Below are 23,144 nucleotides of genomic sequence, written 5' to 3' on the forward strand. Positions count from 1 at the left end.
GTTGTGATTGGTCTACTCTGCTCTGATTGGTCAGATGGTTCAGTCTGTTGTGATTGGTCTACTCTGTTCTGATTGGTCAGATGGCCTGGTCTGTTGTGATTGGTCTACTCTGCTCTGATTGGTCAGATGGCCCGGTCTGTTGTGATTGGTCTACTCTGCTCTGATTGGTCAGATGGCTCAGTCTGTTGTGATTGGTCTACTCTGTTCTGATTGGTCAGATGGCCCGGTCTGTTGTGATTGGTCTACTCTGCTCTGATTGGTCAGATGGCTCAGTCTGTTGTGATTGGTCTACTCTGCTCTGATTGGTCAGATGGCTCAGTCTGTTGTGATTGGTCTACTCTGCTCTGATTGGTCAGATGGCTCAGTCTGTTGTGATTGGTCTACTCTGTTCTGATTGGTCAGATGGCCCGGTCTGTTGTGATTGGCAGGGCCGGCCCGCGGCATAGGCGGTATAGGCAAATGCTAGGGGCGCCACTCATCCATAGGGGCGCCAGAATGAGTGAACGAGTGAATTTTTTTTTATTTTTTTTTAACTTTTTTTTAAATATATATATATATATATATATATATAATACTATTTTAAAACCATTAATTAGAAATACTACCAAAAAAAAAAAAAAAAAGTCCGGCTCACCAATCGTCCCCCGCCCATAGAGTGCTTGAAGTGCGTCAGAAACAGAGCGCGCGCGCGATCAGTTGTTGGTAATTTGTTGTGTAGCGTGCGCGACTCCGCATCCAATGTAGACAACACTGCTTTTGTTAACACACAGCTCGTAGAAACGGGCCTGACAGCTCGCGCCAGTTCTAGACGAGGTGAAAGTTTCCTGATTGTGACGGAAGGCCGAATTTACATGACACATTATAAATGAGCATAGTCTGCGATAGATACAGTACCAAAAAGAAGAGAAGAGGATAAAAGGGGATAAAGACAGAGGTAAAGTGATGTAGTGAATGAACAATTTATGGCATAGGAGTAAGATACTATCATTTCATGGCAGTTATTTTTACCTTAAACTTAATGTTAGCAGTTGTTCTGAGTTCTCCAGAGTCCCCAGACTGTGTGGTTATGTAACAATCATGTCAGTTTTAAGACGCATTTTTTATTATCACTTTTTTATTAATGTTTTACTCTACAGTTGTGCAGTTGTGGGGATACAGTGCAGGCCAAAAGTTTGGAAACATTACTATTTTTAATGTTTTTGAAAAAAGTTTCTTCTGCTCATCAAGCCTGCATTTATTTGATCAAAAATACAGAAAAAATAATAAATATTGTGATATATTATTACAATTTAAAATAATTGGTTTTCAATTTATTATACTTTAAATTATCATTTATTTCTGTGATGCAAAGCTGAATTTTCAGCATCATTACTCCAGTCTTCAGTGTCACATGTGACATCCAGTCTATCACATGATCCTTTAGAAATCATTTTAATATTCTAAATTATTATGAGTGTTGGAAACAGTTCTGCTGCCTAATATATTTGATGAATAAAATGTTAAAAAGAACTGCATTTATTTAAAATAAAATAAAAATATTTTCTAATTATATAAATCATCTTTACGATCACTTTTTTATCAATTTAACACATCCTTGCTGAATAAAAGTATTGATTTATTTCAACCAAAAAACAAAAACAAAAAAACAACTGACCCCAAATTACTGACCAGTAGTGTATATTGTTGTTACAAAAGATTTCTATTTCTTAAAACATTTAAAAAAAATTTTTTTTTACTATTTATTTATCAAAGTATCCTAAAAAAGTATCACAGGTTATGAAAAAATATTAAGCAGCAGAACTGTTTCCAACTTTGATAATGAATCATCATATTAGAATGATTTCTAAAGTAGATGTGATAAGTACTACTAAAGTAAATGTGATAGACCGGATGTCACATGTGACACTGAAGACTGGAGTAATGATGCTGAAAATTCAGCTTTGCATCACAGAAATAAATGATAATTTAAAGTATAATAAATTGAAAACCAATTATTTTAAATTGTAATAATATATCACAATATTACATTTTTTTCTGTATTTTTGATCAAATAAATGCAGGCTTGATGAGCAGAAGAAATTTCTTTCAAAAACATTAAAAATAGTAATGTTTTGGCCTGTACATTTTATGGCATAGTAATGATATTTATTTATAGGTTTATTCAAAATAGCAAAGTTCACATTAAATCTTTATTGTAAATCGTGCTATAAAAGATAATGGGGACTTGACTTGAATGCTATGTAATGCTCTTGGTATTTGTGTTTAGGCTGTAATGTGTGTGTGTGTGTGTATATAGGCCTATATATATATATATATATATATATATATATATATATATATATATATATATATATATATATGCTAAATCATGAACACAATGACGGGGTGAAATGGGCTGTGATGCATGGGGCGCCAGGTAAAATCTTGCCTAGGGCAGCAAATTGGTCAGGGCCGGCCCTGGTGATTGGTCTACTCTGCTCTGATTGGTCAGATGGCTCAGTCTGTTGTGATTGGTCTACTCTGTTCTGATTGGTCAGATGGCTCAGTCTGTTGTGATTGGTCAACTCTGCTCTGATTGGTCAGATGGCCCGGTCTGTTGTGATTGGTCTTCTCTACTCTGATTGGTCAGATGGCTCAGTCTGTTGTGAGTGGTCTACTCTGCTCTGATTGATGCACAGTGATACAAACAGTAACGATGGCGTCGGTTTTACTGTATCAGTTCGAGCGAGTCCTCATCCTCTGGAATTACATGTAGTGGATTTACTTTCCCAGAACAGAAAACAGCGTCTTCTCAACATGTCGACAACACAAACCAAACTCTTCCAGTCTCAGCTACAACTACAGTGTTTGAGGGTCAAATTAGACATTGTTTGCGGGCAGCTAATGAAGATCCCAGGCTGGCATTATGCAAATTTGTTACAAACCTTTCATAGGTTTGTGCAGGAAGTAAGAGTGGAATTACTGACGACTCGTTTCAGGCTGTTCATAATCTGTTGTTTCTTTTGAGAGAAAATAACTCCATTTATCATTCACTTTCATCTTTGAAACTTTGCAGACATTTTACATTCATAAACAGCTATATTACACACTGCATGAAAGGTAATATCCCAAAAAGCACAATAGCGGCACTTTAACCAGATAAACATGTTCAAAAACATAATTATTGCAATAGTCCAGAAAGACAAGACATGCACTGAATTGTCCTGAGACATCTAATGCGCTGCCCACTGCTGGCTTCTCCAGTTTTAAGAGTTGTAAACTAATTACTGGAAGTGCATGGTTAACATCTGCTGGTTATTTAAACACCATTGGGCTTGTTTAGTGTTTAATGAGAACAAATAAAAGCTCCAACGGACAGGCACAGTCTTTACAAAGAGCCATGACAGTCCTCCTCACCTCCAGGCTGTGGAGTAGATTGTGAATCACGCTAATTAATTTCAGTGGCATCTCGTCTAACAAGAGTCTCCTGAGAGGAAGAGAGGAGGCTGTTAACATGAGGACCAGTGTCCACTCACTGGCCAGATACTAGAGCGTGAGCACCCCTCTCAACTCAATGATGCTGGGATTGCTTAATAATTCATAATCTTATGGTAATTATAGGACCTATTTTTGTCTTTTCCGTTTTAATGTCAGTATTTTGAATAGCTTTTAATGGTTTTCCAACATATTTCAGTCAGAATGTAGACCCCACCACCCCCCAATTTTTGACCAATCAAACACTCTCTAGTATGAGAATGCCCCTCCCCCTAAACCACCTGCCTATGTTGAGCAATAAAAAGCACACATTTTTCCCTGCTTATAATGCAAACTGAAAGCTTTTGATTCATTCAGTTTCATTCCATTTTGTAACATATTATGTGTACTGAAGTATGAAAGCTACATTCATATCATTCATTCATGAAAACTGACATGCTCTTATGATTTGTGATATTTGGGCCATCACACACACACACACACACACACACACACACACACACACACACACACACACACACACACACACACACACACACACACACACACACACACACACGAAGAATGCCATAAAGAAGGAAACATGAACATATTTTGATCAAATATCAGTTTTTATTTAAAAAAATTGCAAATATTTTTACAGACATATATACATATATAAAATACACATCATATGTAGAATTTTTATTTATATTATATATTTTACCCCTTGTGGTTGAAGCATCTTCATAAGATGATCTGTGAGCTCTGACTGATGTTACTTTCACCATCACTGAAGTGATACGAAAATATCCAGATCAGATCCTTCCCATGATTCCTTTATCATCCTTCATTTATCTGCCAACCCTAGAAAGACAAAAAAACAAAACAAAAAAGAATTTCAGAGTGAAAGTATATGCATTCTACCTGATTTTTTGCAATGACATTTTCTTCTACATGCTCTCTGATTTGTGTTTCTTGTTTTCTGCTGTTTGGTCTTTAATTTTGAAGTGTATTTTCTGCTCCTATTTTCCCATTGTTCACGTCCTGTGTATAGTTCCTGTTTTACTTTGTTTCTATAGTTACCCTTGTTTGTTGCCATAGTGATTGATTACCCTCACCTGTTCCTCGTTAGCCTCTCGTTATCCTGTGTATTTTCTCCCTAGTGTTTCAGTGTCTGATGTTGCCCGTTGTGGATTTAGTGTGTGTGTTGTTGTCAGTTCTGCTTTTCCTGAACTTTTTGCCTATACGTCTCCCTTTACCTGGATTTATCTTTTGTTATTTTCTTAATAAACTTTTGCAATTGGATCCCACTCTCTGTCTTCTCTGAAACATCATGTGGTGGCTCTAGTTAAAGACTGTATGATGTTCAAATCCAGCTCCATATAATTGATGAACACACTGTGATTAACTCAGGAGGAAGTTTAGAAGAGGAAACTGATTTCCTGATGTACTGCTATCCACTTCCACAGAAGACAAATATGAGCTTGACAGATCAGCAGAAACTCATTTTCTAGTACTATCCCTTGACGTTTGCCTTATTTTAAAATTATTTCTATGCTGAAAAATTGTGTCCATTTGGCCTTTGGCTATGGCGAACTTGCCATGTTCAGCCATTACATTAGACGTGGGAATGAGATGCGGAAATATTCATCTCTGAGTGAAATTAGACCTTCATTGATCATGACGAGGGAAAGCGATCAGTTTTAATTCTCACTTTCATTATGGTCAGGATATATATATCAAAATACTTAATGTTGCATGCTTTTTCATTTCAACACACCCTGTGTTGTGTCAGAAGAATGAAATGCCTCTGGATTGGAGAAATATATTGCTTAGCTGAAGCCAACATGAGAAGCTTTTACAGGTACAAATGCTATTTTAAGGGTTATGAATCTGAGAGTGTGTGTGCTGCTCACAGAAGGAGTCAGTCTTGTTAACACATCGTGATTTCACACCTAACAACCGCCATCCTTTCACTGAGCGAGGTGTGTGTGTGTGTGTGTGTGTGTGTGTGTGTGTCTACTTGATGCAGTTGAGTCACAAATATCTCAGACATTATGAATTTAAAGTGCTAATGGTCTCTAGCTTATTCTCAGATCATCACATACTTGTCCGATGCCTAACTGTACAAAGAAAAAGTGCCGTTTATGTAATCTTTTTAGAGATAAATCTTCTACAATATTCAATTCTATCTAACTGAACTAAGGCCCAATCCTGGCTTTAATCTAAACCCTGTCTGTGAAACCAGGCCTTAGTGTTTTTTCCTTTTTAAATCAAAAAGTTTTAGTTTGTTTTTAGTTGGTTTCACTGGTTCTTTTATTCTTGTATTGTTTTAAAAGTAATAGCCTTTGTGATTTATGTATTTAATTGATCGTAGTTCACAATGAGTGTTTTACTTTCTATTCATTTGTCTTTGTTTGCATCTGTACACCACCCTTACACAACCTTGACATTGTAAGACTAATTTAATGTATCAATTATTCTTATGCTAATTAGGGTACAGTTTCCCAAGGTTAGCATCACAGATGGCAACAAAACCTCACATGCATCTCGTCCCCTTTTACTCTCTGTCAGACTGTCTCACAAAGCCTGGAAGAACTGAGCAACAATATTTGCATACTTTTGTCCACTCTAATCCAGCATAACGCATACAACACTGGTGTAGTGTAACACCACCACCACCACCTCCTCCGACGACACACACACACACACCTTTCTTTTCATTGTGCTTTGCTAGCTTATGTCATTTTCTCAAGTCTGAATGTATACATGCAGTCAAAACAGAGCCAGCTTGAGAAAGTGATGTCATAATTAATGTTTATCTCGCGACTCATGCCCAACAGAAAGTGTATAAATATATATATTACATTACATTATATATTTTTTATATAAACAAGTTGTAATATTTAATCGATTCTAACGTCTTCCTGTGAAATGAGAGGTTTGTAATATTATATACATGAAAAAATTATATACCGGTATGTAAAAATAATAGGTATTTAGGTAATGTTACATTATAAGATTATCTAAATAATTATTATGAAGTGCATGCATTTTATAATGAATTTTATTTTAGCACTTTTTGTAATTTATCATTTTTACATTTATATTTTTTTCACAGTTATTTTGAATAACTTAATCAGTTAATCATTCAAAAGACGGGAAAAAATTGTGATTATTCAAAAGCGCACATTACGAATCACTTAGATTTAAAATCAGTGTTTTTAGTTTATGAAAACAAAGACTAAACATACTGATTTTAAAATTAAGTGATTCATCAGTGCACATTATTCAAGATTTCATAATTATTCATCAAACTTAAATATTTGTTCTGCCTCTGACAGCTTTCCTGATTTAACCAAGACAGACAAAATCAACGGAACCAATACAGTTTTCCTCAATCGCTTTGACCAGGGCTGTACGTTAACTTTTTTTGCACTAGCACTGGTTCTACAGAGGTGGAAAGTTTTGTAGCACGTGCGCATTGCACACGTGATGCATTTATTCATCGCACAGGCAGATTATTTCATAGCACATGCAACATTATATGTCGCTCTATACAGCCCTGGCTCTGGCACATGTTTCGAAACAGTCTTAACATTCTCTAAACTGAATGCTCTTGTGTATCACACTGAGATTTTTAGAAACAGACTTCAACAGTAGGTAAACATTTACTAGGAAAAGTCAATACTGTAGTATACACAAAAAGAAAATGAACATTTGTATTTATACAGTACATTTATTTGTGTAGAAATGTGTATGTAAACTGAAAATTCACAGTTGCTCATTCTTACATACTGTATCTTCCTATAGCTCTTCCTCAACAAGCAACTGTGGATTATCAGTTTACGTAACCCATTTCAAAAAAAAAAAAAAAAAAGTGCTACTGCTGTAGAGACTGATGTTTAAGGTTATGACGTTCCTCCATGTTCAAAAATAGTGATTGTGCTGATGGGTAAACTCCATATGCTCCCAAACTTGATTGGTTGATTGATAAGATTGTGATTCCTATTTCATTACAATATCAGGCCATTTGCCAGTTTAGCTGATATTATAAACATTGCATGTCAGATATTTATGGAATATACATGCATGTCTGATTTTGATAACTGGATCATTTTGCATGTGATGGCTCACACGATTAAAGAATGTTTAGAAGTTGTGAAAAGCTTGACAATTTCACTGAGAACAATCCATATGCATTTAGTTATTATGCAAATTGTAGACGACTGGATAACATTTCAAGAAATTCAAATCTGATATGAACAAGAAGCTAATTGTTCAGTGTTCTGAACTTATTGTTAATTAGAGAATTGAGAAAAACTGTAATATCACAAGAACTTTTCACAGTCCAATCAAATACGACAGCTTTGCAATTATCAAGAATGTCTTTGGTTTGATGACACTTACAGTGCCTTCTGTAGTCATTTACAATGTGTTATGCAGGATTTGGTGAGACCTCTATAACCTTCAGCTAAGCTTGTGTGAACTCATTAGGGAACATTATCTGAGACCAACGAACCTCAAAATCTCTCCCAAAAAAAAACAGCTAATCACAAACCAGAGCATCGAGTTCCCTTTCTCTGAGCACTGTCCTGGTTTAATGGCTCGGGGTTTGGCGGACGCTAGGTCCTTTTTCCCCCATTTCACACACTAGTCGAATTTTATCCCCACAAGAACGATGAGTTTTCGACCTAATGTGCTTTCTGAGATAACAGAGATACCACCAGCAGAAGCAATGGAACGAAAGTGCGTCCATTTTCTCACACACAAAATAGTAGATAAATGGTTCGCAGTGCTCAGAAATTTCCCAGATTCTAAAACGAACAAAAGACCCCCATTTTCAGCACATACATACTCATTAAGCACACATATAGAGGCCATGTCACAACTTAAGGAGAGATTTTATGCCTACCATGTCTTACTATTATGTAAAATTAGGTAGGGGAGAGAACTAGAAGATGAAAGGGTTTGGGGGGGGGGGGGGGGGGGGGGGGTGAATTATCTTTGCGCCAAACTCGCCCGTTGTCTAATTATAGTAACATGCTTTCTTCATGAAACAGTGTTACATGAACCCCCCCTCTCTCCTCTCTCTCTCTCTCTCTCTCTCTCTCTCTCTCTCCGCCGAGAGGTTAGAATGGGATCTACTGTAAATGTGCAGCTGGCACCCGGATTCGTCCATCCAAAAGGATGAATCCATAATTCAGAATGTCCATAAATCAGGTGGTGAAACACACACACACACACACACACACACGAATCACTATTAAAAAACCTCATGTGCAAGTAAAAAAATTAAGAGAATGAAGTAATAGGATGCTGTCACATGCTTTGGATGGTGAATACCTACAGCCGAATTTATGCTATCTGGGACGTTTCCACACAATTTAAGCATTAACGGTTTTGTTAGTCATCCCTCTGTAGCCCTTCAATGGACCTTCATTAGAAATATGAAGTGTCTCGAGTTATGAAAAATGTGCTCTCAAAATGCTGCAAGTAATAAGAGTAAAAAACAGTAAAAACTGTTTTGACAGTTATGTTGGAAAATGTAAAATACAGCTAATCCAAGATTGCAGAACTGCTATCACACGCACACGAAAACTACATGGAGAAATCACAGCTTTACCTTGATTTCACTGACCATGATTTTGTACTGTACTTTTACAGTTTTTCTTTTGCACCACCTTTGTTAAACTATCATGTTAAATAAATGGGAATTTAAAAACCGTGTTCGAAGTCGAAGCCGCTATATGTAGATGCCGACACAACATTCTATGTTAATGCAAATTTATGTAACGTTACCTGTAACACTCCTCTAGTGGTTGAACCATACAACTGCAAGTTACTTGTGGAGGACATTTTTTTGGTTATTACTGTATGTGTGCGACATTAAAATCCTCCACCTTCCACACCACCGTAACACACATGCGCTATAACCGGATCTTTTTTCTTTATTTGCATGACAAGATGGACATGACGTAAATGACGAACGGACGAATATGCAAATTCCCAGCAAATCCGCCTCGACGTCTCTAAAATAATATTATAGGCTTACCACTATGAATCGGGGGAAGCAAAAAACACGTTCTGAAAGAAAGATTTTTAGTGTACTCTCTATTTAAGGACATTTGTTGGCTGTTAAAGTTAACTTTAACAGTTTAAGGCCTACTTGGCAGTTTATTGAGGTTTTTATTATTAATAGGTTACATTTGAAAATTCATTAATAGTATGGCTTTAGATTTTTTTGTTATTTTTTAAAGTTAAAAGAGCCTCACATGATGTTTCGCTTTAATGGATATATTTTCAACACCAACAAATTGAAAATGGGATATATTGGTGGGAAAATGTGATATAGTGAAGACTGTCTGTATTTGATTAATATTGGTTATAGATGGCCATAACTTCCTTTCTCTAATTGATTTTCATGTCATCCTCTCCTGTTGTGAACTTCCACCCACCCCCCCCCCCCTCTCGAACGAGAGCCTTCCGTGAGATTTTGACGTGAAGATGTCATGACAAGCTTGGCCTTTCTCTCTTTCCTGCGGCTTGTGCGGCCCATGGCCAAAAGGTTTTGTGGCGAAGGGACTGTGAGAGGCCTGTTCCTGTCCCCCTCCACTCGGCTTTACCCCTCTGGTTCCCATCCGCTTCCGAAGCTCTTAACAGCCCGAGCCGAGAGCTCGTAACCCCCAGCACACCCTAATGAGAGACCCGGGGACAATGCTGTCATTGTTTGGTACCTCAGCCCAAGAACAATGGATGTTTACCCAAGCAGTTGTCCGACCCAAACTCTACCGTTGATTACTGTTGGGTCTCCTGATTAACTCTGCTCCTCGCCCCAGCACAATGGACCCTTTGACTGGGCCACCGTAAGCCCCCTCCAATTTGTCCTCCCCTCCTTCACTTTTTCTCTCCATCGCCACTCTTAACACAGAACTCCATCATGGGACCCGAGAGAGAGCAGCGTCTCTCATAGGGCTGAAATATCGCTGCTTAATCGCCACTCACTTCAACAGAGAGACGTTAACAGAAGTCTGGAAAAAAGACCCGTAGGGACGCCAACTTCAGTGTTGTAAAAAAGCATCCAAAAAATGATTTAAGGATTAAAATTGCGACTAAAATAATTTGTGTTTCAAAACGTTGGTTTTGAATATTTTATTTGTCGAGTGTAAAAGGTTTTCTGAGAATATCAAGTGAAAATGCTTTTTAGTAATATAAGTTTAGCAGAGTGTTTAAAAGCTGAAAATGGATTTGGATTTGTGTGTGTTTGCACGTCATATTACTTTTTTTGTCAATTTTTACACATATACATACCAACACAATGATAAATATGCATTGGTATGCTCAATTGTCATCAATATTCTTGCTAATATGAGCAGCGTAAAAGGAAGTACAGTATCTATCAATTTAACAAAAGTTTGACTACGTCCTCATGCATTAAATATAGTTTAAATTATAATTCACAATGTTCAGGCTCTTTCACCGCTCGTTTAACCTCGTAGAACTGCCATTTGCCAATGCAAAAGATATGTTGCACTGCTAAATCATTCAAATGCATACAATTCAAAAGTTTGGGGTCCGTAAGATTTTTTTAATTTTTTAATGTTATTGGGAACAAAAAGCTTTTATGCTCACCAAGGCTATATATATATATATATATATATATGATAAAAAATACAGTAAAAATATTGTGAAAAATATTACAATTTATAATAAGTGTTATCTGTCAAATATATTTTTAAAATGTAATTTATTCCTGTGATTCAAAGCTGAATTTTCAGCATCATTACTCCAGTCTTCAGTGTCACATGATCCTTCAGAAATCATTTGAATATGCTGATTATAAATGATGATTAATATTTTTGTGGGAACTTGAACAGTTATTTTCAGGATTTTTCTGATGAACAGAAAGCAAAACATATATATATATATATTTAAATAGAAATCTTTTGTAACATTATAAATGTCTTTACTGTCACTTTTGATCATTTTAATGTGTCCTTGAGTATCAATTTCTTTTCTTTTTTATACTGACCCAACTTTTGAACTGTAGAGTGTGTATCCCGCACCATACATTATGGCAATGGAAATAAATGTATCATTCAAATCTAAGGGCTGCATGTACCAGAACATACACAAAATGGTTTCCGTTCACCAACACTGGTACATATAATTCATGCAGCCATGTTTTATTAACACATTTCAGATTAAATCCCTTAGCTATCCTGCATTATAGAGCATGTAAATTTAGATCCAGTTTCACACACTGGAATAGAAGCCCATTTTAACACAGAGGGAAAGAAAACATGGGCTAAAACTCAATGCATCTTCTAAAATGCAGTCGATAAAGATTTTTTTTGCATCCCAGCTTTACCCTTTCAATTTAATTTCGAATGCATATCGCTCTATATCCGAATAATATCAGTTTATTAATTTACTCAAAATGACACTACAATTCATGAATGCGTCAGTTGATTAACAAACAGCAAAACACCCATTACATGAATTGAAATAGCATGCAGCTCTGCAGTGTGTGTGTGTTTCTGTGGTCATGCATGGCCGTCAGCACTGCGACATGTACACACACACACACACACACACACACACACTGAACGTCTGCAGTCGGCCCATCTGCCCAGCAGAGATGCTCAGCATCCAGGCTCCGATATTCAGATGAGGCCCGCGCAGATTAATAAATCATTAAGACCGCGCTGTCTATAACGGCCCCATTCACACGCTCTCCGGACACTGTGTGTCTGCTGCGAGCTCGGCATTAGACATGCAAGAATGTTAATGTCGACACGCATTATAAGAAGCTTGCGAGGCGTCTGTCTGCACGCTGGGCCTTTGCACATCTCGCCATATTGTGTCTGAGAGGGAAGCCTCTCTCGTCTGAAGAAAGAAGACCCACTTTGTGTTTGTACATCTATAAATGTTTAGAGCATGTGGCATAAATATGAAAGCATTTTGTGCTTTTTTTTTATTTTTTATCCCTACTACTAAAAGTCAAACATAAATCTGATCTGAGAATGTAATATTTATTAAAAAAATGTGACTTATATAAATACGCTCTTATAAATGTTCTTTACTGGTATCATTGGACATTTAACATTCATAGAACCTTTCCAACACACAAAAGGTTCTTAAAATGTTCTCCATTCTTTCAAGAACGGTTCAATGAAAAAATCTTTGGGGAATAGGGATGTCAATTTTCACAAATTCCCATGATCGATCGTCGTTTAAATTAACGATCAATTAATCGATTAATCGTTAGCCTTAATACTGCGATATGCGTCTACTGCAGTGGCTATGACAGCATGACAGGGTCTGCAAATGCTGCTCAAAACGCTATGTTCCTCACCAAATCAATTAGAATGGTTTTAAATATAAATAAAGGGCTAGTAGGATTGTAAAATGTTTCGATGTGATTGATAATTAAATTAATTATTTAATAATCAAATATAACTACTAATACAACGTGTCACCAACGCCGCCTCATATGCGCTTAGAATGTGTGACTGTTGTGGACGCGCTCTTCCTGGAACAACTGCACGCGCTGAATGAATCTGCTACCGTTAAACTGGAGCACTTTGCTAGCACGTTATTTATCTAAAAGAAACACATCCTATATGAGATTAATCAGATATATTCAAAATAAACATAATAATACAAATTATATCTGCACAAAATGACGCAAATTCATGCACAAGTGAACTTGAACTAAGTTACGTGCCATTCATTCAGAACTACTCATGTTGTGGACGCGGTCTTCCTGGAGCAACGCGACACGGCAACTAAACCCAAATAATTTACGTTTTATTACAATATTGTTCTCTTTATAATGTTATGTAATATTACAGTCCCAATAGTCATTATTAGTCGTGCACTGCCGTTTGAGCTGCGCGCGCTGAAGCTGACGCTTTACTACAGAGTTAATTCTTAACCAAATGCATCCAATATGAGATAAATCAGATATAGATAGGCCTACAGAAAATAAACAGTATTACAACTTACATTTGCACAAAACAAAAGGCTGCGAATGCACACGCAAACTTACAGTCATGATGAAGGTGTAAAATGGTCCCAAACATAACTCCAGCGCGCTCGCTTTACATGTTTCGCGGTTGAGCAGCACGCACACGCATAAAGACCTGCTTAATCGATGATCGATAAGTTGTATCGATTAAATGTATTATCGACAATTAATCGATCGTCGATTAATCGTTGACATCCCTATTGGGGAACCAAAAAAAATTGTTCTTCTATGGCATCACTGTAAAAACTCCTTTTGGAAACTTTATTTTTAAGAGTGTATAAATATACACATATATACATTTTCTTGTACAGCGTGTGCGTGCATGCATTTTTTTATTTTTTTTATAGCAATAATTAGCAATGCTTTTTTTAATGTATATTTTACATAAAAACATTAGCGCACAGGAAAAGACACCTGTTTTTCGTTTTTTGTTCTCTTTTCTGCTCCATTCAAAGCATTTTGTCTCCTGCTTAACCCAGCACTTTAAGCACACAGTGAGGGGGATGATTGCATCACAAAGGAAAGCACCAAGTCCCTACCCCTATTTTGGCTTTGAAATTTGCATGCATTTGCATGATTTTATTATGCACATGCCTTTTGTTCCCTGGGTGGGAACCATGAAAAAAAAAAAGAAGAAAAAAAAAAAAAAGGAGAGAGATGGAGCCCGTGCAAATCCACCTCGCACACAAAAATACACATTTACGATTGGACAACATGAAGATTTTGATGAAAGCTGAGCTGTTCATATTTGCACAGCGGTGCTTGTTTAGCAATAATCAACAAATTAACCGCAGAAAAAAATATGAATATATTTAATATGGAACTGTTTTGTTGTTACTTATTGATATTTGCATGCTGTTTTATTCTATTATTAGCCTTATTTCTGTGCAGACACGCACACAAAACGCTTTCAGCTTCACGCAGACTCGCCGTTTCATAATTACAATCGAAATAACACATCATTAGCGTCTGCTATCTCAGAGAACTTCAATAGGAGTCTAATGTAACGGTCCAATACGACCGACCTGATTTGAAGAAATAGGTCAGGGGTTTAATGTTGCCTTCGGCCTGGTTTTCTAAACCACCCTGATTCACACACACACACACACACACCGTGATTGAGTCTTCTGGCTCGATAAACATCTTCTGACCAAAATACTCAGCTAACAAAAATATAGTCTAAGAATGTTTTGCTAACGTCCCCATAAACGTTATTTCTGAATGTTTAAAATGTCCAGTTTTTAAAATGTTTTACAAATGTTTTTTTTACGAATGTTACAGGGATAGTTCACTCAAAAATGTAAATTCTGTCATGATTTACTTATCCTTAAGTTGTTCTAAACCTGTATGAATTTCTTTCTTCTGCTGAACACAAAAGAAGATATTTTGAAGAATGTCAGAAACCAAACAGTTGATGGACCCCATTGCCTTCCATAGTATTTTTTCCCCATACAATGAAAGTCAATGGGGTCCAAAATTTTATATTCTTCAAAATATCTTCTTTTATGTTCAGCAGAAGAAAGAAACTCATACAGGTTTGGAACAACTTGAGGGTGAGTAAATTATGACAGAATTTTCATATCCCTTTAAGGGAAAATTCTATTTTATCATTTCGCCAACATTATGGCAACGTTTCTTTTGAATATTCTGGAACAAGTAGTAACATTTAAAAAAAATGTTAGACAAACAGCCGAACTAAAATAAAGTTTCAGAAAAAAAACTATAAATAACGTGTTTGTGTTAACATTTCGAGAACATCATTGAAGAACACATAACTTTGAACAAACATTCAATTAACAATACTGAAAGAAGGTTTGTTCATAACTTTGCCAGAACATTCTGAGAACGTTCCCTGTTAACTGGGTAATTCCTGCATAATGCAACAAAGTTATTATTATTATTATTATTAAAAATAATATTTTCAGCCAGTAAGGTTGTGTCTCCCACCTTTAACCATGCTTTCCACCAATATTATTTTTTTCGCCTGTCTTTCTCTTATAGCTAGTCCGTCTTGATCATTTGCATGCATATCTTTGTTCTTTTGGATTTGTATGCAATGGGAAAACAAATCTCAAACGTGCTACAAGCATGTTTTGCAAACCCGCACATGCGCATGTGTCTCTGAAGGGTCCGCAGAGGATGTTCACATCCCTTCTTCTGGCCTCTGGCTCTCACTCACCTCATGTTGCATCAGCCTCACACTTCCTCCTGCAGGCGACTCCGAGCTCCAGCTGCCTCTAACACACACAGAGAAACACAGATTTCACGTTACATAAAGACACATCATTGTGTCTAAGCTTTACTATATAAGGGTGAGCGGAATGTCTCGTATTTAGAGGTACAGATAACGGAGATCATTTCTATGCAAAGCAACCAACATTTATTCAAAATACACATATTAATTTACGCATTCCCTGGGAACCGAACCCAAAACCTTAACTTTGTTACTAGTGCCACGTTCTACTGTTTGAGCTACAGCATACAAAAGGTTTTTTTGCACAATTTTTGGTTCCCCAAAGAGTCTCTCAGTGATCAGTTATTAAAAGAACCATTTTGGTCACTAGACTTTGAGCATGTGAAACGACAACGCTCGTGATATTATGTCACACTCTGCGGCATCTGTTTTTATAAACATAAATTCAACAATATAACAAATAATAATGAATCAAAAAAAGTCAAAATACACAATCTATTCCACTTTACTGCATTCTTTCGTTGTGTGTTTATCCAGCCGAGAGGTCATGCAGTGACACATTGATCTTCTATTGCTCACACGTCTTCATGTGATATGAATTCGCAGGCCAGAGTTCACTAAACTTTAGAATGCGGCGAAATTCAAAACTTAAAAAAAAATTCAAAACTGCGTTTCCGCTTTCCTGCAATCACATAATAAAATAAAGTGTAGTGTGACCATCCGAGCATTTAAAAAAAAAAAATCTACATTTGCCAGACATTTCTAGCCAGAGCAACTTTATTTATTAGTTCATACATTCCCTGGGAATCGAACCCATAACCTCCACTTATTGTTTGAGCTATTTACACCATACACTCTTAAAAATTATGTTTTTTTCCCCCTTTTTCCACCTAAAATAACCTTTTGTGCAATGGAAAGGTTCCATGGATTTTAAAGGTTCTTCATAGAACCATCAATGCCAATAAAGAACCTTTTTTAAGAGTAAAGAAGAAAACTTTTTATTTTATGCATTAACTTTTAATGGACAGTATTTGGTTGTAGTCGAAAAGAAAGGATAAAGGCCACTAGCGAGTAGTGTTCACGCAATCCACAAGTGTATGAGTATCAGCGGCACGTATGTTGCATGAATATCTTAAATGTGAATGAATAATTAACAGCGTTCCTCATGCCTGCCATCTATCTATTCTTCCTCTGCTTATATTGCATGCATGCCACTGATATGACTCCCTAAAAGTGATCAAAATTACTCTCTTTGGCATATTTTTACAATGAAACATTGAGCATGTTTGTGTGCACAGAGAATTAATTATGATTTGTATGCACTTAAAATGCATTTAGCTTGAAATACAAAGCTTAAGAAGTCATATTTGTTATCACTGCACGTCTTCATCCATTTGGTCTTAAGTAGTTTATACATGCAACGTCGAATCAAAACACAAGATGCCAAGCGTTGATCAAAAGCGATTCTCCTGAGGATCTCCATGCGGCGTGATTACCACCAATCATACGCTGGAGCTCAGGGTGCTAAACCAATGAAAATGGTGCTAATTAGAAAATTGGTATTCATGGTAACGGGCAGCTATTGTGATGTGACATATGCAAAGCGCGTGACGTGTGTGTGTGCGCGTGTGTGTGCCAGCAGACATTTTGGGATTGCCCTCTCAGTCTCCACTGCCAAAGTCATAAGATGGTGGCAAACAGGAGGCATCGATTCCACGGTGGACAATGACGTTTGGAGATGCCCATGAACCGATGACGGTTAATCACAAGGGTTGTATGTCATATATTTTCTCAGATTTAATTCAACATCATGTAAATCAGTGCTTTCCAAAGCAGAAGCAATTATATTTGATTCCCTATTGATTCTTGGTTTTGTCAGAATACAGAAATATTGTCTTTTCTTTTAAAGGACAGTCCATTTGCAGTCGAAAACTAGCAACAATTCACTAGTCGATTCTGTTTTATTTTGTCTTGCCATCAATGCATGCGTGCGGCTCCTCATGCCTCTCCGTCAAAGCCTCACAGCAAATTAGCATTCGCGTTATATTAATGAGCCGGCTCAGCATTTATGAAGTACAAAGTCATTTGCAGCTGTTGTCGAAAAAGATTAGGGGATGGAAACACAATTACAGGATACCGGTATTGGAAATCTAGTTCTAGTATATTTGTGTAGCCCATTCATTTATTCCACATAATCAGCTTGTTTTAACCTGATCACCTATGCAGCTTATGATTATTAATAACTGATATGGTTCAGTATTAATATCCTTTAGTCTTGATGACAGATTATATTCTTATTATAAATTGCTCTCGGAAGATCTAAGATAGAAATATCGGTGTAATGAACACCGGTTTTCTGTGACTAAAGCATGGCAACACTATTGGTGATTCTCATTACAGTTATTGCAGCTATAGACACACTGGCGCCTCATCATCTCCATGGAAACTCCAATCAGCTCAAGAGCTCATCACACATGACAGGTCTGCCAAAAGTGGGCGGGCACATCATAACTGCAGGTTGATTAGCAGATTTTTTTCTCTCTCTCACTACTAAATAAATTTTTCAGTGATTATTTTACATTTCATTTGGATATTTAACGAATGTCATTTTATATCCTCCCCACCCCAAAATTATAAATAATAATAATAACCTAAAATATGGGATCAATTTAATTTACTTTCAAAATACAATATTTTTTTAAATGATCTCTTTAAAATTTTACATTTTGTTCAGGCTAATGTTTTTACTATGAGTAAGAGGGTGTAAAATACATTTGAATAACTGTAATAATTCATATCTTCTTTCTGAGCTCCAGCGTTCAGTCTGACCCCTGACCTGTCTGACCTCTCATGCCCTCTGTCCCCTAAGTTTCAGAGTTCAAGGTTCAGCACGAGCTTTTGGGTCAAATTCAAGTTCATTCCGACCATCAAAACTGATTCCATATGCCAAAATACAGTAACATATTTGACATAAAACACTTGCACCTGTAAACAGCAAAGGCTGTATGTTATAGCAGAGAGAAGGGTGACACTGGCACAATTTGTCTAATAAAATAACGTTTTTAATTAATATTGTTCCCTTAAAATTTTTATTATGCAGTAAACAAATACTAAAAAACTAGCACAAATATTAAAAAATAACTTTTTTAATAAAATCCAAACAAATGTGATGGTTTGCACAGTAAATTCTGTAAATGCTACTTTAGTAATTGTACTAAAAAAGATTTAAAAAATTTTAAAAATATATTGCTTTGTTAAATAAAGTAATTCATACTTTTTAATTAAAAAAATTGCATATTTTGTCTTATTATATATATATATATATATATATATATATATATATATGGATTACATTTTAGATCAAAATTACTAAACATTTTTACAGTATACATACGCCAATAAAGATAATAAATGATATTAAATTTAAAGATATTGAATTAATATAAAAATGCAGGGTTTGTATAAGGTTAAGTTTAGGTTTTGAATACAGAAAATATATTTCGCTAATTAAAACAAAATAAGTCAATCTAAAGTGAAGAAAAACATGGTAATAATTTTTTGTACAAGATACTCCTAATGTGTAGCCAGCTGCTTAATGTGTGTGTGTGTGTGTGTGTGTGTGTGTGTGTGTGTGTGTGTGTGTGTGTGTGTGTGTGTGTGTGTGTGTGTGTCTGACTCTAAATCAGTTGTCAGCTCTCTGGGCCTCTATGTCGGCCTAGTCGTGGATAGTTTACGAGTTGATTGGTGTGTGTATGTCTAAGTACAGCATCCCGTTACACATTCCCGTCACACACAGGCTCTCCAGCATCCTCCATTCACTCCACTCTGCTGTTCCACCCTCCACAGAGATGCAGATGAGCAGGGTGCACTTGGACCCCCTCCCCTCACAGGGCTGTCTGTCATATTCTGCCCCAGACAAGACATTGCCCACTTGCCCTCGAGCGTGGGAATGGGGGTCCACGGGCGTTCACATCATCTCCCCCACGTGCGCTCGACCGCATCAATTAAGGATGAGTTTCTATGCCAATCCATCCCCATTCCTTCCTCCATCCCATTATGTCCCAATTATTTCATTTGAGGAGCTTGAATAAGTCCAGAGTCAACGATACTGGGACGCACGTGGGTTCCATTGAGCTGACAACCACAACAAACTTACGCCTTTGTCTTGCTTGTCTCTTATGTGCTTTGCATTCATCCATTAATCCAAAAGCTTTCTAAATATTCCTATATGATGTGCATGATCAACAAATCACCCTGAATGGTCTGCACGAGCAAAAACACACAGAACGCCTATATTTCTTCACTGCACACAGCTAAAGTAACCGATATATATATATTTCATGCTCCACGCTGAGATGCTGATAGAAGCGGTCCTTACTTTCGGTTATCTAGCTTTATGACGACCAGCACACTCATACAGCTAGATAACCAAAGATAACAACACGCCTCCAACATATGATGCGTCGCACCACAACAAGTGCAAAAAGCCCCTTTGCCACAATTACTAGTCACCAGATGCGAGTGATTAGTTTCATGCAAAAAAAAAAAAAAAAAAAAAAAAGAGAAAGTTCCTCGCAGCCTGCCTGCTGTCTTTCCAAATGAGGTCGATCCAATCCAACTTGGCTCCCGCGCGTAACTGTAGAACTTCTTAATTCTTGACTCGAACGATGAAGATAAATCTACAAGACGCGAGCCTGCTACCTCCATCCATAGCAGCGAGGATGCTTTTATTCCAAGCGGAGCTCGGCTCGGCTGGATTTACAGTGCGGTACGCATGAAATCCTGCGTATCCATGCAAGAGAATAAACGGGCACGCAGCAAAAAACGCAAGGCATAAAGGCAGCATCGGGCACAGAGCGAGAGCTGTAGAGTAAAACACATGCGTACTTGGGTTTGGGCTGCAAATATCACTCTCGTAACATGCGTAAAATGCGCGCAGGTTTGATCCGGAGGCATTTTCGCTCCTCTTGCTCAGGGTAACATCGTGACGTGCTTATGGCACACGGATGACGTGCTCACGGATGACAGGACTGACGCACTCATCTCTAGAGCCCAAAATGCGCACAAACCTCGTGAGGTCAGAGGTCTCGAGGTCACGGCGAATTTAAATGTCCAGTTGGAGACGCACGCGGCGACGCGCACCGGTTTGCACCATTTCTGCAGTGTGCAAATATTAATATAGACCAGAGTTAGAAATGAACCATGGCTTATGGCAAAAAAATGCCCCTAGGTGCCTAATTCCTCAGCTTTTCTAACATTTGATAGATTTCTAGGACATTCTAATATATTATTTTATTAGTAAATAAATATTTGCCTGCATAAATGTAAAAATGCCTATGAAAATCACCCTGGTCTTAATTTCTGGTATCCTACTGTTGTAGACCCTCATTCTTTCCGTTTTGCAAGATGTCAGTGGTTTAGTTTAGTTACAAGAGTGAAACTCAGTTTGCCTCAGAACCTGCTCGCGCGACTTTTTTCTTTTTTTAAGGCATGCACTGCAATTATGAATTATAATTAATAATTGTGAGTGGAATAAGTGTCTTTTCATCAACATGATACAAATATTATCATGAACTTTTCAACGAAATGTTCGCTCTTCAATTCGTTTCTGCAGCAGCTGGAGACTAAAATGATCCCATATAAATATAATATATAGGCTAACATTAAATAACCCTAAAATATGATGACTGGAAGGATGCACAAAATTATCTAACCGTTATTCCACCACTAACTGAAGCGATGCATGGAAATATTTCGAGATACATTTTAACCAGTACATATTTATTTAGTCATTTTAGCGCGAGCACAACTGACATAAAAACACACATATGTTTTGCTTTTTTCTGAGAACCTAATAGAAAGCACAAATGCATTTGTAAAGATTACCTCAAACATGTAAATGAGAGAAAATAAAGCAGCTGAATGAAGAACATGAAAGCATCACTCAGATCAATCAGATGGTATATTCTTAAAACTAATGAAATATTTAGCAAATATAATTCTAAAGCAAAATGCCATTTTATCTGATCTTTAACAGTAGCTCTTAATTTAACCACCCTGAAGCAATTAACCACTTCGAGTGTCCAGCGTGACGTCACACTGTGAGGACAATTAACACTTATTTATCTGTTCTCATCTGCTCAACAGACAGTGACGTGCAGGTCAAAGTGTGTGTGAAGACTTTACAACACTTTACAATAAGGGTTCATTAGTTAGTTAACTAATTTAGTTAACATGAACTGAGGATGAACAATAGCCTACTTCTACAGCATTTATTAATCTTAGTTCATGTTAATTTCAACATTTACTAATACATTATTAAAATCAAAAGTTGCATTTGTTAACATTAGTTGATGCACTGTGAACTAACATGGACACACAATGAACAGCTGGATTTTTATTAACTGACATGAACAAAGATTATAAATACTAACAAATGTATTGCTCATTACTCGTTAGTTCGTGTTAGTTTTACATTAATGTTAACAAATGAGACATAATTGCGCATATATATATATATTATATATATATATTACGCATATAATTCATAAGCAAATAGTTGCCAAACAATATTTCATTACATTAGAAAATAATCGAACATTTAGCATTTTTCAATTCATCAACAATTTTGCTTTTTCTGACAAGGACAATTAAGAAAACACTGGCCATACATTTAAAAATGGGCCTATTGCTTTTTCCTTTTATGTATAATGCAATAATTTCACACAATAGCTATTCACGTGGCCTGTTTTAAAGCATAAAGTAGGCTACTTACATTCTCCTTGAACTCCCCATGGCACCAAAAAAAAAAAAAAAAAAAACAACAAAAAAAAAAAAACCGGTCATCTGGATGTGAAATGCGTATAAACGAACATCCTCGATTAGAAATCACATCCTCGAAATCCTTCTACGAGCAGTTTGCTAGAGAAGCACGAGGCGCCGTCGTCTGACACGATCTTACTCCATCCTCAGGAGGAGAAGGTGTGAGGGAAGAGCAGAACTTCATCACATGGCTTCCTGCGCGCGAGAGCGAATGGAAAGTGCAACGCGAGCCCTGCAACTTTGGGTGGGCTCGAGAGGGGTGGGGGGGCATTTTATGACCCACCCCTTCTACCTCTGCATTACACGTGCGATGAAATTTATATTTTATTCAATTGCCCAAATTTGCTCAGATTTCGCTGTGTGGCTTTCTGCTGCACGAGGTAGAAAATGTCTAAGTGACGTGACCAGGTGACTTACCTGAATCCTCATGGGTGGGAAGGACCCCGTTTTCCAACATGTCTTCACCCTCAAATGTTGTTTTTAATGCGTGTACTCATTTATATTTTCTACATTTTGGATAATTTTCCTTTCTTTAAAAGTGCCTTCTTCTTCTAATTTGTATTAGTTTATAATTCTATTATAGTCTTTAATATCTGTATTATTGACAGTCATTTGATGCAGGACTGGAGGGGGTCACGT

The 23,144-nt window shown here is 36.9% G+C and overlaps 1 long non-coding RNA gene across 1 annotated transcript; it reads right to left on the reverse strand.

Moving 5' to 3' along the window:
• Positions 1-4,079: 4,079 nt before the first annotated feature.
• Positions 4,080-22,703, reverse strand: LOC309488759. Its single transcript, XR_014202265.1, has 3 exons — positions 22,459-22,703; positions 15,669-15,726; positions 4,080-4,320 (listed from the first exon to the last, which is right to left on the reverse strand). It is a non-coding gene; the product is annotated as an uncharacterized lncRNA (long non-coding RNA).
• Positions 22,704-23,144: the final 441 nt, after the last annotated feature.

Source organism: Leuciscus leuciscus (genome assembly GCF_965113295.1).
Source record: "Leuciscus leuciscus genome assembly, chromosome: 24".
NCBI classification, from domain to species: domain Eukaryota; kingdom Metazoa; phylum Chordata; class Actinopteri; order Cypriniformes; family Leuciscidae; genus Leuciscus; species Leuciscus leuciscus.